This window comes from Struthio camelus, chromosome 2, assembly GCF_040807025.1.
Source record: "Struthio camelus isolate bStrCam1 chromosome 2, bStrCam1.hap1, whole genome shotgun sequence".
In the NCBI taxonomy this organism is placed as follows: Eukaryota; Metazoa; Chordata; class Aves; order Struthioniformes; family Struthionidae; genus Struthio; species Struthio camelus.
The window spans coordinates 123,590,304-123,606,311 of NC_090943.1; positions in this window are offsets into that span (position 1 = coordinate 123,590,304).

The window sequence follows — 16,008 nt, forward strand, 5'->3', positions numbered from 1 at the left end:
GCAATGAAGTATTTAGTAGTCCTCACACCATTCAAAAGACATGGAAGTCTTATTTGGGATGATAGCCAAATAAAATCCAGACTGAGTCTAATAAAGGTCAAAGAGCATCTCTGAGAACTGGAAAGACAGGTGCTTAAAGAGTGGCAGGAAAGTAAGAAATAACAAGTCATTTCAGTATGATGATCTACGCAAAATCTGAAGGACATCATGGCCCCTCAAACTAAATTCCAATTTCAAATTCAATGGAAACAGATTTTAACAGTAACCAAAGTACCAACAGACACTTAATATGCATCTGTGAGAGAAGCATTGTAACGGGAAGAGTTCAAGGGATATCAGTGTATGAAGCAGCATAAAAAGACACAATTTGATACTACTAGTAAGCATCACAAACTAACCTAGGGCTGTTAACGTGATAGTTCATGGAGTCTGACTAGAACTGGCAGCTACTCTATTTGAGCATGGAGGAAACTGCAAACTGTATGACAGGAATGGAGGACAAATCTTGCCAGCAGATCTTTACTTGCACACTGTTCCAGAGGATTGCAAGACGCAGAAGTGGAACAAAAATATGTATAATACTACAGCACTTACCAGTGTCTGCCAATAAGGAAATTTAATGAGAGAAAAAAGGAATGACAATGCAACAAATTTTTTATCTTTCAAAGGTGAAAATAAGGTCAGGATAGACTGCCCCAAGACAAGCTCTCAGAGATTCTTGGAATGAAAAAATCAGAACTGACTAGAACATGACTATGTCTATTAACATTTTCAGTGGAATTAGTCCAAAAAGTATTTGTGAATATATCATACTATGCTAAGAATGGACAAGATACATATTTCATTGACTCAGTATGGAAAGGCAAATGGATGAAACGGTAAGAAAATGTTGCATTCGTGCAAAGTTGCCCAGGCAGAATTGCAAACAACCCACAGCTGTTAATGTCACACTTCATAGAGTCTGACTAGAACTGGCAGCTACTTTACTTGAGCAGGGAGGAAATGTTATTTGCTGATAGCTTGTTACAGTCATGCTTTTAAATACCTGAACAAAGCAGTATGTTTGTCAGCACTGCAGTGAGTCATACAATGACAATTTCCACAGACATGATGTTTGCATTTTGGACCATGAACTACAGCATATTTTGGTATACATCTGGCAAAATCTGGAAGTGACTGGATTTACGTGTTTGACATCTGCAGCCTATGTTATGAACAGCTAAAGGGACTAGCTGAATATTATATTCAAATAGTTAAGCCTTAACTTCTATTTGAAAAATTCTGAAGCACAATCAGGGACTTCACTGCTGTGAGTGAGCCAGAGAGGCTGATCAGTGATTTTCTTTTGAAAGTCTTTAAAAGCCAAGAGTTGTAAATCATGATATAGTAAAATGGAGCTGAGTGGTCAACAGAATAAGAAACAGTAGTCGGAAACTTTTCAGAAGAGGGGCTACTCTAACATTTTTAGCAAAGCAGAAGTGGTTAGTGACAACCTTGTGGAGTAACTGTACTAGTGGAACATGGCAGATCTCACGGAAAGGATTAGAGCCTGGGTTCTTCCATTACTTGTTAGGCCCTGAACACCACTCATATTCATGCAACTACGTATAGATCATGGGAACAGAATCTGTGGGATCTGTAAAGAGGAGGAACACCCAATAAAGACTACAGCTCTGCTACCACCTTCACAAGTGGAGTCATCAGAGGCATTGCTGCTTTGCCAGTGAGCACAAATAGCAATATTCACTTCAGCTTCAGTAGCATTTAACTCAAGAGGAAGAATAGGATGTGCACTGATGTAGGTATTAAGTAGAGCATTAGTAATGTCATTTAAAGCTCTTGTTCTTACAGAACAGAGGTCATGCCTTATATACAGCTCAATAATTGATCCATCATTCCTTTATGAGAAGGCCAGGAAATCCTTCCATTTCCAGTTCTCAGTGTGAGTGTGCTAAGCTAAGCTTCTAAGAATATATGTTTGGGAAATCTTGTTTATATGTGCTTTCATTCCTATGTCATTTCCTTGTCCGTAGGGATGTCTCCCCTTCCTGTGGCCAATCTAAGGAGATACAGATAGGCAGGCCACAAATCATGAGTTTTCAAAGCCCTTTCCAAAGTAACGATTCCTACAAAACTTTGTGGTGCCAAAGACTTATTTATAGAAGCACCTCAGCATTTCAAGGAGAGCCAAATCCTCTGCTAACATAAATATTAATGCTGTATATATTGCATAAACATTACAAAAATCACCTGATACAAACTGAGGGTTAAGTTTACTACCAAAGAATCAGGTAAAGGCCTGAATATGATCTTCCTGGTCACTGAGTTCAGCCCCTGCTACCACAGCATGTAATCCCATTGATAAATTTGCTGTAGAAGTAGTTTAGATTTCTTGTTTTTTACGCTCTTCCAAAAAAACTGAAGATCTGACCCAGAAAAATACGGTACTTTGCATGCAGTGGAAAGTAGTGACAGTACATTCAATTCTGGGCTGTTGCAAAGTGCAGTGTTGTACCAAATGAGAGCCATAGGACGGGCGTGCCAGGATTATAGCAGTTAATAATTTTTTTCCTCGCATTGGTAAGAGGTGCATTACTTTAAAATTTACTTAGGCTCAGTCCAAAGTATAATTCCAGCAGCAGCAGAAGAAACAGTGACAAGTTAGAATATGTTTTAAAAATGCAAAAAATTAGGTGTTTTGTGGTTGAATTTTGTAATTTAGTGTATGTATCAGCATAGTCCAGCTGTTCTAGCTTGTGTTCATTTGCTGATTTGTACTTTGAAATTCTTACTGCTCCCTGTAGCACAGAGGTAGAGAACTGATTTGTATTGTAAAACAACCAATAAGGCTACTTTTCTTTTTTTTTTTCTTCGCATAGCAGCTAAGCTATTAAAAAAATCTGGAAAGGCAGAGGCAAATTGTAGCAAAAAAGTGATGGCAGTTCTTTAATTTAGGTTTCTATTATTTCAAATCTATTCAGTTTTCTTTGTACTACTGCTACTCATAATGACTGTATTTGGAATTAACATAGGTTTCACGTGTAATTCAATGGGTATTCAGTGTAACTTAGCAACGGCTAAGCACTTTTTTCTTCTGGAAACTAGAGCATAGTTGTTGATGATTTCAGTTGGTGGACTGGGAGGCACACATTACGCTGAATTTCTGATTTTCCCAATTAAAGATGTAAGGTGTTATTTATTTATAGTGGGAATTTCTGTAGGTCATCAAAACTAAAAAAAAAATCAACATCAAACCTCCACAAGCTTTTATAACTGTCTGGATTAGAGTACTTGAATAATTTTTGACCCATAAAGGTTAAGTCCATAGGCAACTAGAGCTACTACAATGCAAAAACCTTTTAAAATATAAAATGTTCACACATCTCTGCATTTCAAGGGTTTTGTATGTGTGTGGATGTATTTTGTCTACCAAATAGGGCAGAAGAGGCTTTTATTCTATAAATACACTTCTCTCACAGTTTCTGTTCTATGTGGCAGCATGTTCTCACTAAATATGTAGTCAGAATAAGCCTAACCCAGTTTAAGCAATGAATTAGTCCAAATAAATATGAAAAAAAAATCCCTCAAACAGTAAAAATCTGCATTGCAGAATCAATGTGTAGCAGAACACTTGGTGTGTATATTCAGAGCATGAATAAAGATTCATTAAAGGCTACAGACTGGCAGGATGAGCTCACCCATTTACAGGTCATTGATTTGCTATATTTAAAAGGCAGTATTCAAGTTTTACTGAAGAACATTGTTTTTACTTTTTTAGTATGAGAACAGGCTTCGTGAGAACAAAAAAGAAGCTGTTGATTAGTTAAAAAGGCAAGAAAAGAAAGGTTTAAACAATTTTTTTCTGCTAGATTTTTGAACGAACATGGTTGCATGAATTTGTGTTCAATGTCTTTGTAAGAATTTTTAAGAAATATTAACGTTTGCTATTTTATACGCTGTGCTAGCGATGAGTGCACAATAATGGGCACTGAGGCTGTCAATATGTTCGTTAAGTGTTTTATACTTAATATTCCAAGCCCATCCTAACAGTTGGGACTGTGATTTCAGAGGGCTTTCAGCCCTTGAATCTGTAGTGCGGCTGACATTTAGGTCAGCTGATGCTTGTTGTCCCCGTGCATCTCTCTAAATCTTCAGTACCCATAAAACTACTCAGCACTCGAAAAAGTAAAACAGGTGAGGTTTCAACAAACCGTTAACTTTTTCTACAGTATTTCAGCCAATTGGGAATGAACTTCAGAAGTAAAAATAGAGCAGCAGCAGCTCAGAACATTTGTCAGATTTGTTGACTTGGCAACTTAATTGTCACAGGAAAAGGAGCAACAAAACAAATAGAAACTATCGAAAATGTGGAAAGTCAGGAGCAGTCATATTTTTATGGCTTTGCAGAAATGAGCAGAGTCTTTGGGTCTTCTGAGATTTGACCATAGAGCTAAGATGAAGTATGAAAATACACATGCCAGCCCAACACCAGAAGTGTGAGAAATCCCAGTATTGATTTGTTTTCTATTTAATCTACTGTACAGAGTTTGTGCAATAATGTCTCACGAATAGCATCACTGATAATTTTGCTACTAAAGTAATTTAGAAAGCATATTCAATATTTTTCCTGTTGAGTAAACTCAGAGAGACAATCTCATAAGAATCCTACCTCGTGCAGCAGTTCCTGAGGTGTCAAAATGATCTATAGAATTTTTGTTTCATTTTTCTAAATAATTTAATTAGCAGCCAAGAAAAGATAGAAACAACATTTTTATAGAGAAAGAAACCATCTCACTTTCTATATACTGCTGGTAAAATGTATCTCAATATAGGCTGCAATTTGATTAATGATTGATATATTTTTCATAGAACTGAGATGAGATGTTGCAGTTGCTATTCAAGCATCACCGTTTGAGATAGAAATAAGAGCCACCATCAAAAGAAGTGAGTGTGAGCTATATCTATGCAGTAACACAAACCCTAATAAGCACTAGGGGAGAAGCAGGTGGGTGGAAAGGAGAAGAGACAGGGCTACTATTACTTGGCTCTTATTTTTGGGAAGAAGCTCTCTCTATCTGGATAAAAGCAGCATGTTTTCTACAAGAAAACACAGATGAGAATTGCTGAAAAGCTCCAAACAAACCTTACAGTATCACACAGGGCTATGTACAGATAAGATATTGCTGAGATACCAAGCAACAATTGTGCCAATTAAGTTAGTGGATTAGGTAATCTGACAATAAGACCCATAGACTTATATTATGTAGGCCAGAAAACAATCATTCATTTTGGCTCCTTATTGACCTGTGCCAGATTCAGGTCAACCACACAGAAAGGGTGAAAGTTTCCAAAGTTCATTATCTTTCTTCTTATTTATGTAGGTTTCTGCTTCTCATATACATTTAAGGCATTTCCTATATATTTTTTTTCAAATCAGCCTGTCTTTTTGGCACATGTAAATCTGTGACGTCCTTTTTTCAGAAACTCTTCATACTTTTAAAGCTAAAAATCAACCAGGAGAAGCAAATAATTTTAACCTTTGACAGAGCAAAACCTTACATGTAGGGGTAGAACATTTCCATCATTCTTCAGATGGCCTGTGCAGGCCAGAGACTCCTTTACTTCACCAGCTCCTAGTAAAATGGCCTTGATTACCTCATGAACAAATGTCATTTAAACTACCAGGCATGATCACAAACACACACAAAAATTATGTCTAGCTATATTAAATGCAATTGACTGTAATTCCTAATAAGAGAATTATTGAAACAAAACTTTGTAATGTCACTTGTCTTCCAAATGTTCAAGTAAGGAAATTTATGATTTCTAAAACCAATTAAATATGAAATATTGTTTTCTCTTTCTCCAATTTTCTGGGGAAAACTGGAGAATTGGATCATCTTTTATCTTTTATGCAGTTACCTGGATGTTTGCATTGCTGGATGCTCAAAGAGGTTTTAGGTTATCTGTTTGTTTTGTTGAATATTGCATTATTTATGCTTATAATATAATACTAATGTATTTGACTCATCTAACCTATACCCAGGAAAGTAAATAGTATCTTGTTTAACATATATTCTCCAGCATATTCATTAGAATGTGCTGCAAGAGAGGTGATTCTTCTTTTATTTTTAATTAATTTGCATAGTCATTTAGAAATAATTTTCTGAGTTTAAGTACCTTCCTCTGTAGTACTTTTCTCACATCCCATCTTCTTCCCATTTGTATTCTTACTTTCAGATGAAAATTCTGAAAGTTAATGAATATCAACTCATCCTTTGCTCTTGTTAAACAGTTCAAAATATTCCCTCAGAAATGATTCTACATCCATTAGTAGGAATTTTGAATCCTCAAGAGAGAAAGGATTACTGTTTAAAATTGCTGCTCTCTGACTTCATGTAGTGACACTAGACTTAAAGACAAAAGCTTAAGAAAAATAATAAAATAGGTGAACTGAACCCAAAGGGGAGGAAAAAAAGATAGATAGAGCCAAATAATGTAATGAGAGCAGGATGATGCGTGTGAACTCACTAGATGCTGGATGCGAAGAATAGCTACTGGTGCAGAGGCTGCATTTTACACTTCCTCAGTTTCTGTCTGTATATTAGCAGACAAATGCCCTGTGAAAAGAGAGGGGCTGGGGATCTTTTTGTCTTTGTGATGCTGCTCAAGTCTCTGGTTTCCTACTCTTTTGAAAGAGTCATCCTTCATGTTGCTTTGGGAATCTAAGTCTTTTCCAGTAAACCGCTTCACTCTTTAATATCTGCTTTTGACCATTTCACTTTTCTATGTTTTGTTTGAATGGTATAAATTTATGAACATTGCCTTTTGTGGATAGAGAATAAAAATATGTATGGTTTCCACTGATGGGAGTGTGTGAGCGGAAAATTTCAGTTTTCATCAAGTTGGAGTGTTATGTTAACACTGAAAATCACTAGTGAAGGGCACTGCTTAAACAGAAACAGAATTGCCTAGACTACATTCATACATAGTGTCTCTACTACCAAGACTATTCAGAAGTCTTTAAAAAGTTTGTTAATGTAGAGAGAATTTCTAAGAAACAGCTCATATTCAGCTTCGGAAGAAGCTTGCTTTCAGAAGAAGTCATTACAATATTTCTGTAATGCGGGTGCAAAGTCAAACATGCAGTAAGGCACGCAGTAAGCTGTCCCTCACAGGGACATCCCTTGATGCATAATCCTAGAATGTTTTAGTCCTGAAGAAAAATGTGGACATTTTCTTAGTTCGAATTCGTTAGCAGAAATTTGAGAATTCCTTCAATGTTCCTACAATTACTTGAATTAAAATGAGTACAATTGGTGACAAACACAACACAGGGTGTTATTGGAGATAAAAGTGCAACATGAACTTCTCAGAAAGGCAAAGGAGTAATAAATTAGAAAAACCAAACCATTAAAGTGTAAGGGACATTTATAAGGATACCTGGAATATGATAAATCTTCTCAAGATCTAGAAATAAAAACACTTTTCTTAATAGAGATACCAGTTATTAAAGTTATGGTTCCAATACTTTAATGAGTTGCAAAAATATAGTCTTATATAGGATCAGTCTTTGATTCCTCAGGAACAAGCCTGGGATAGGTTCATAGATGAAAAAATCCTTAATGTATCAGCCTTGTCTTAACACATATCAGTTCTGTACTGTAGCAAGCACATTAACACCCATTAGGCTCCCTTTCCCACCATCTTTGCATCTGCTTTCTCAAAGCTTCTTCAGACTTTTCCACAAGGAAAGCACATACTGCAGGAAGCAAATACTGTAGATTGTTCTTCACTGTTTTCCTGGCATAGCAAGAGAAGGAACAAGAAGAGCAGGAAAGAGGTGCTATCATTTTCTTCATAGAATGCAGAAATGAAACAAAATTGCTTTGACATGTAGGAGGGTTTTCTGCTTTTCTTTCCTTTAATAGTAATATTGGTTTGCTAGAGAGAATAGGAAATAGTTTCTCAGAGGGGAAAAGCTTAGTCTGTTTTTTCATCTGCAATTGCGAATTTTTATTCAACAAAAATGCGTGACGGATAACTAATCAAAAGGTCCTATAGCAAAAGCTAAACTGTGGTGTGAAGTTTGGAGTTTCTACTAATAGGTCACCATTCACTAATTAGTGAACCTAAAATAATTCAAGAGTTGCTGCATAGAATCAAGGAATTCTCTGGCATATTCATAGCTGTAGAAGAAACACTTCCCAGGAAAACATGTTCATATTTTGAAAGTTCTTTCCAAACTCAATCCAGAGATAGGTCAGAGAAAACATGCATTCAGTTTAGTTTAAAACACAGCTATAGAAATGAAACAGGAAACAATGAAGATATAACACGGTATGGGAAATTTTCAGTCTCCCTTAGCATTTGCCATTTTTGTAAATCTATAGTCTCTGTAGCCTCTGCCTTTCTTTTCTTCCAAAATGTGAATGACTTTGGTTCCTCAGTGTTACAGGGGACTTTTTTTCCTTGTTAGTACCTTTTGTCCTAGTACCTAACGCCTTTAGTATCTAGTGTTTTCTGAGATATGAGATCCATAGTTCACAATGGCACAATAAATACAGATATACATTTTACATTTTCGTTTTGGTAATATTCCCTGTTTTGGCAGTATATATCTTTACAGAAGAGTATCTTCCATGCACCTTCGATGTTTTCTTAATCCCTTAACTGTTGGCCTCATATTCAGCTGAATGTGCTATACTTTTTCAGTCAACAGAATAATACAGCAAATCAATTTTTTTTAAGTCTTCTCATTGTGTCTTCTCTATTAATTTTAGGATCCTCTAAACCTCCCAATGTATAACCTAGTGAAATTTTTCTTTGGGTAAAACTGTCCTCCTTGTATTTAATTTGAAAACATATCCAAGAAATAGAAATTATATCCCACATCTTTTTTCCGTATGACAAGCGTACTATTTGAGTCTGGTATATTAACTTGTTCTATTAAAAAGAGAAAAGGAGGGAGCTATGGTTCCAGGAAGCATTAAAAAAATAAAATAAAAAAAGGATAAACTCTCAAGACCAAAGAGACTTACTGAAAAGTTCTGCTTGCACTGGGGATAGGGATTTATGCATTTTTTATTTCTTCTTTTTTACCACAAAATGCAAATGAATCTATTCAGTTAGAAAATAATAACTGTTTTCTTAAAAAACACAACTTGAATCATTTCCAACTATCTTCTCAGCTATTAACTTTTTTAGATCTTTTTCTCTTTCATGAGATATGAAAAGGGCTGTTTTTAACAGGATTTTTTTTTTGAGAAGCAAGAGGAGGACTGGGGGAAGGGAGGTAGTGGGAGGCATCGTTTAGCTTCTGAGTCTTCTGATGGGGAAAAATTGCTGAAAGATTAGACTTCTAAGAATTGCAATATTTACAATATTCCCTTCATTTCATAACAAAGACCATTGAAAAGCTGTTCTTGGGGATATGTAATTGTAGTTTGCTTGATAATGTCTATACATGTTTCCTAATCCTAAATTCATAAAATATTGCTATGCAGATTTAGCAAGAAGATTGTGTTAAGGTTCCAGAGTTAATAAATCAATGTTATCTTTCAGATATGAATAGCATGTTTCATAGTTCCTTCAAGAATATCAAAGAAGGAGTCATAGTAATTATAAGCAATCTATAACATCTATGATTTGATAAATCATTTATTGAATTATCTATTGATCTTAGCTAGTTATAAACTATACTTATATGGATGGTTAATATGAAGTGTAACCCCGAAACAAAACCTGAATTCTTTTCCATAGAATATTTTAACTATTGTCTAGCTATTCATCATGAAATAGGAAAGAACAAATTATACCACTTTGAATATACCTCCTAGTTTATAGTCTTTCTCATGGGTTTTATCCAATTTAAGCCTCAGATATGATTTGCACTGTACGTAAATCTTATGTCTCTGCCTTTCAGATGAGTTTCACTCCCTAAAAAACAATGCTAAGTGAAAGCATTGAGGCATAATATGTCTAGGTTATCCAGATTTCAGACACTGGACGCTGGCTAACCAATTACTAACTGTCTGTGTTTTGGACCAATATTAGCTCCCTGCAGGCTATGCTATCAAATTTCGCTTGATTCTTTGCTTGTGTGCAATATAAACTTATTGCTAGGAATATGGTAGTCTACCAGATTCACCAGTCCTATTACTAAAGAAGCTAGCATGGTTCCTTCGCTGAATCATATTGAACACAGCTCATCTTGTTCTAAATATCTGATAAAAATAAAAGAGCATTGAAATATCTGATGGTTAAGACTTCTGCAAGAAATCTAATAAATTAGTTTCATGCTAGCAGCCTCAGGCCATGGTGACATGGACATTTCGCTTAACAGCAGTGAGGAAAACAGCCTTCTCTCTTCAATCTGCAATTCCCTCCTGCCCTGCATTATCCCTCAGTTGTGCTTGGACAAATGTGTGGGGAGATAGGCAGAGAAGCACATCAGAGAACAGACTGTAAAATAACTTATCCCCACAAAAAGCAGTTGGCAATGCCACTGAGAGAAATATTTGCGTAACCATGGCCTAAGGGAAACAAAACCATCTTCCCCTCTTCTTTAAGAGCCGTTTCCCATTATATTTGTTAATCTACATGTTGCTATGTTTGAAGAGCCATCATCTTTAAAAGCTCCAGTTCAGGCCTTCTCATTAATGAGCACGGAATAGCATTCCAAAAACCAGTTGGAATACCCTAACTAAATGATACATACTTGATCTTTATTTTGCCAGGTGAAACCTATTCCCATGGCTACTGTCTGTAACTTCCCCACTTTCACATTTTGTATTTCTGTCTGAGGTACAGCTAAAAGACCTTTTAAAGTTCCAGTCAGTGCAAAATGTAGTAGTCCACTAGCTGGAGGGCACGCTCTTAGTGTACCTTCATACTGGTTTCTTGTTGTTCTGCTTTGGCATGTAATAGTGCTTAACCTTTAAAACTTTTGAATATAGTACAGGGATTTCTTCTTGCCTTCTTTGGTTAGTTTCTAACTGAAATCAGAACTTGCAGATTCACACAGGAATTTGAAAACCTGGAAGGAATATCCTTGCTCAGGTCTGTTTCCAAAGCTGCAAGTAAGCAGGAGCACAGGGAAACAGTGCAAGCACACAGCCAGCCACCCGTTGCATAGGCAGTCACAAGTTGCTGTGTCGAGACCAAGAGCAAGACCTTTTGCATAAAATGCTGTATGACGTTGTATGATGAAAGTGTATTACACTTGACAGCAGGGGGAGCACTTTTTTGTTGAATTCCTCCTGTATTCAGAGTAGAACGTAATCATATATCTTTTGTAACTAAACCTAATTTCATCAAACATATTTTCATCACACAATTCTTTCTAGGAAGAAATCTGCAATATCTCAGTTTTTGCCTTCATTGCATTAAAAGGCTAGCCAATGATCATATTAAATCCCTTTCTTGATAACAAAACAGTTGTCAGCGGGTTCATCCTGCATTCATAGCATTTTGAATTCTATTTACTTGTCTAGGCGTGGACATAAATAATGGCTAGATTGCTCTGCTCTGCTCTGTTCTGCTCTGCTCTCCATTTTCAACTGTGCTACCAGGCTGCATCTTTCCCTGATCACTACACCTTTCTAAAAGAGCATCTCCCTAGATCACACTGCTAAGGCCAAAATGGGTCTAATTGTTAGCTTGACAATAGGATAGATTTTTCTGATTTTTTGCAAACCAAATGACTTTAAAAGAAAACTTGCTAATGCTTTTTCTGTGTTCTACTGTCACTGGGAACAAAGCAGAGCCCCGCTGTCCTGTTTTATCCTTCAAAATCTTTCCTGCATTACATAACACTGCTCTCTGCTTGGTGAAGAGATCTTTGCCAGTGAGCTGAAGGGCTGGAGGATAGTGCTTAGATTATTGATACCTCTGAGATATAAAGAACTCGTAATATATTTTGATGTCTACCCAGATTAACTTTGATGTACATCTTTACCAGGGTGCAGAGCTATATCTGTAAGACTACAGAGGCACTGCCAGATTGTCAAATTTTTATTGTAAGGAAGACAATTTAAAGGTATCTGAAATTTTTGATTCTGAGGAATAGAAAAGTTAGAGATAGCTTTGTCACATTGTTTATCATCTTAATATATGCTACATCCTACAAATGATTGAACTCCTAGCAAATCCTTTTCTTATTATTGTTTGTTAAATAAAATAATATAAATTATTGAAAACATCTTTCTTCAATGGCGGGGGAGTCAACTCTGCTACTGGACAAGTACACTTAATTTGCACATTTAAAATAAACACAGAAAAGAAAAAATGAGGACAGTTATGAAAAGAAATGGTATGCTAAAAGCACTAGGCGGTCTGTATGTAGAGAATGAACATAGTCAATAATATCACCTATACACATAAATTATACTATGTGACACCTGCTCTCTTTAGAACTAGTATAACAAACTAGTTTGAAGTGCACTGAATCTTGCATATGGATTTACAGTTTCAAGCTCTTGAAGACTAAAAATGAACACATTAAGGTACAGTTAATGTACAGTTAAATCTTTTATGTTTCTTTCCAGAGTGCCTGTTTCAGATAATGAAGCTGCTGAGGTAAACAACTACTTTAAAATTACAGAAGCAGCTTTTGAGCAGCTGTAACCTGGCATAGTCTTATTCATTCAGATGCAATTTTGTTCTGACTATTGCTTGCATGAGGAGTAAGTCCATGACGTCAGTGACATCAATGTGAAATCAGAATGGGACCCACAATCTTTAGAATAAGGAATTAGTGCTGCAGACATGCTCTCACAAAGTCCCACCAAGTTTGAGATAGCTTGTCAAAGCCAATATTCTCTGTATATCTCACTCTGACCCACTGTTTGCCTTCAGTTTCTTGTTTCTAAAAGACTATATATCTCTACTCCTTTCATCAAAGACTGGCACTACTGATACAGTAAATTTTATGTTTCATTTTCTTAGAACAGCACTTTCCACTCATATCCTTCACTGGGGAATGACAAGTCTTGCACCGATTTACTTTCAATGGTTAGAGGTGCAAACTGATGGATTCAACTAAAGGTCCCACCAGAAATTCATGAAACAATAACTTTTAAACCTTTAAAAACTTTTTGAAATTTTGAGATGTGTTCGATCACGTTGAAAGGATCCACTTGAACTATTTTGTGATATTTTGATAGTTTCCAGAATGTATGGAATATCAAAAAGGAAAAAATATACTGAGTGAAACATCTGTTTTAGATATTAGTAGAAAACACACTGGAAACAATGATGATATTTACCAAAAAGATCTAAGCATAAAACGTAAAGGTGAAGGTCAATGTTTAATTTTTTTTTCCTATTCTGCAGAATAATATTTTCACAAATATTATTTAGCAGGGTCTCGGACTAGCACTGATCTGGGAACATCTGCCAATAGCATACAAGAGGAAAATGAGGCGGAGACTAACTAATGCTCCTCAGACTGTAAGCCAAATTTTTCATCTGTTCCTCTTCTGAAAGTACAATAATACATTTCAGTAATTATCCTAAACACTGCAGCCTTACTTAGATAAATTGTAATATTTTAAATAATCAGCGTGTGATACCACAGTGCTTGGGCTTGTGCCTAGTTCTTAAAATAACAATGCTGCATTGACAGATCACTTTGGATATGTCCGCACTAGGAAGCTGATACAAAAGCGTGCAGTTACAATGGTTAAATATATGCACATTAGCAGTGATTTTTCAGCTGTACACTTACCTCTTACTCACACTTACTCTCCCCATTTTGGTGACCATGGATTAATTGCCTTATGACAACAGCTAAAGAGAAGTTCCAAAGGGGATTTCTGAAAGAAAGGGACAAATTGATTTTCTGGGAATCTTCAGTAGGTCTATAGAAGCCATTTATGTTGTTAAAATGAATGGCAGGGCAGAATACCCTTCCATGCCTGGCATGATAGATTTCAAAGCAATGTTCCAACGTGGCTGAGATGCTTACAGCAAGGCAGCAGCTACCACTTTTTAGCTGCATCCTCTGAAAGAAAACCTCATCGTTCACAGAGGCACTGAAACAATGTTTGCAAGTCCATTCCTTTAAGTTGCCAGCTTGCACAGTGTTAGAGGGTGGCATTCACTGTGCAGAAAGCTACTTTGGGCCTTGGTATGACAGTTTGAGAGACCAAATTACTCTGGACTCAGGGGCTGTATACTTGATAACTTGACTTCTTCTGCACAACTTGAATTGTCGTAGCTTTTTCACACAAAGTGCATACTATCACTCATTCGCAACCAACTTCAGTCCTGCCAATAGCTCTTCACCGATATTGATAAGCTAGATTACTTGCAGGTTATTGGTGTATTTTTCCAGCCATACCATACACTTAATCTCTTTCAGGTGTAAACAAACTAGTGCCTGCTCTTTTACCTATTTAATCAAAGCCATTTTTTTCTTCTTTACTTTGGAGTCTGGTTAAATTAACTGAAATGACCTGCAAGGTCATTGCTATCTCCAGACTGGATCAAAGAATGTAGGCAGTGCACTACGATCTACTTTAATCCCATTACAGCCATGTCACTCTTAGGCCTTCTCTGTGATTAGACAATTAGATACCAATGGCTTTCTAATGGATTTACTACAAGGCATTAGCTGATGAAAATTCTGCAGTGTTAGCTGCTTGCCTTTTCTTTATAATGAGAAATGAAACAGTGTCACAGTAATCTGTTAATTTAATAGCTTTCATAACAATGTTAGGAGTGGTAGTGATGGAAATTAAACATGAATTGCTGCTGAGGTTAACCTATTCCATGAGTTAGCCTCATAGCTATTTAGAGATGCATTTTATTTATTCCAAAAGCAAAGACGATTGACAAAATTAAAGATGAATGCATTTGATTTGTAGCCCTAATTAAAATACAGTGCTTAAGAAATGTGAGTGACTGAGTGTTGTCACAATACCCAAAGAAATAGTTATTAGTGTAGAAGCACCAGAAATAGAGGTAAGGTCTCTGTGTAGACTTTTGTTATGGCTTCTGAAAATATTGTCTAGAGTTTAACTTATACGTGTAATGTAGCATTTGGTGGGCAGCTTACACTTGTCTGCAAATCACTTCTCTTCCCTGACTACAGTTAGGCTGAAAAAATAGCAACCAGAGTGGTGCAAACTTTCCTCAGCATTTGCAATGGCTTTGAGTGTAAATGTTTTGTTTTGAGACATCACAGCACTCCAGTAACTACTAGCCAGTTTGCAAATCATTTAATTAACTGTAAAATATTTACTATAAAAAGTCTAATTATGATCTTAACGACTGTGGTGTGCTTCAGGGGACAAAAATAGTTCGAGCAGATAGCCAGTGAAATACTCCAACTGCGGTAGCTATTGTTTATGAAACCAGTTGCCAGATATATATCACAATAGAATCAGTACCCATTTTCACTCTTGTTAGCAGAGGGAGAGAAGCCAAAGACCGAATATGCCTCAGAGATTTTATTACCTAATATATCCTCTTGCCTGCTCCCTGTCAGGCACCTGTGAGATTCTCTAGGTGGTTGCTACATGTAAACCTGTCTTGCCACAGTCGTGACCGCAGCCATTTTGTGCACAAAGGCTTTCATACTCCCATTCTGTCTCCTGAGTGTTCTTCATAGGCTTTCAAAGAAAAAAAAAAAGATGGTTTCACGTATATTAACATCTGAACCTAATTAGCTAAGCTAATGAGAAAGGTAAACAAACGTGATGAACATGAATCCAACCGTTTTCTGTATCTATAATGCTCCGTGAGTCGATGAAACATTGAGTTTTTTCCTATGACTTAGAGACTTATAAGTGACTGTCAGCTGTGGACAGATTATTTTAAACTCAGACAAATTGACTCAAAGGGTCAAATCTTTGTGTGACATTTTGCAGATATGACTACCTTGCCATAATTTTTCAAGTTTACCTTGTTGCAAGAGTTCTGCCAGCTTTCAGTGTATGAAAGAAGGGGGCTACTCTAGTACATCTGCTCAGAAATACCAGTTCACGTTCTTCAGGAAATTCT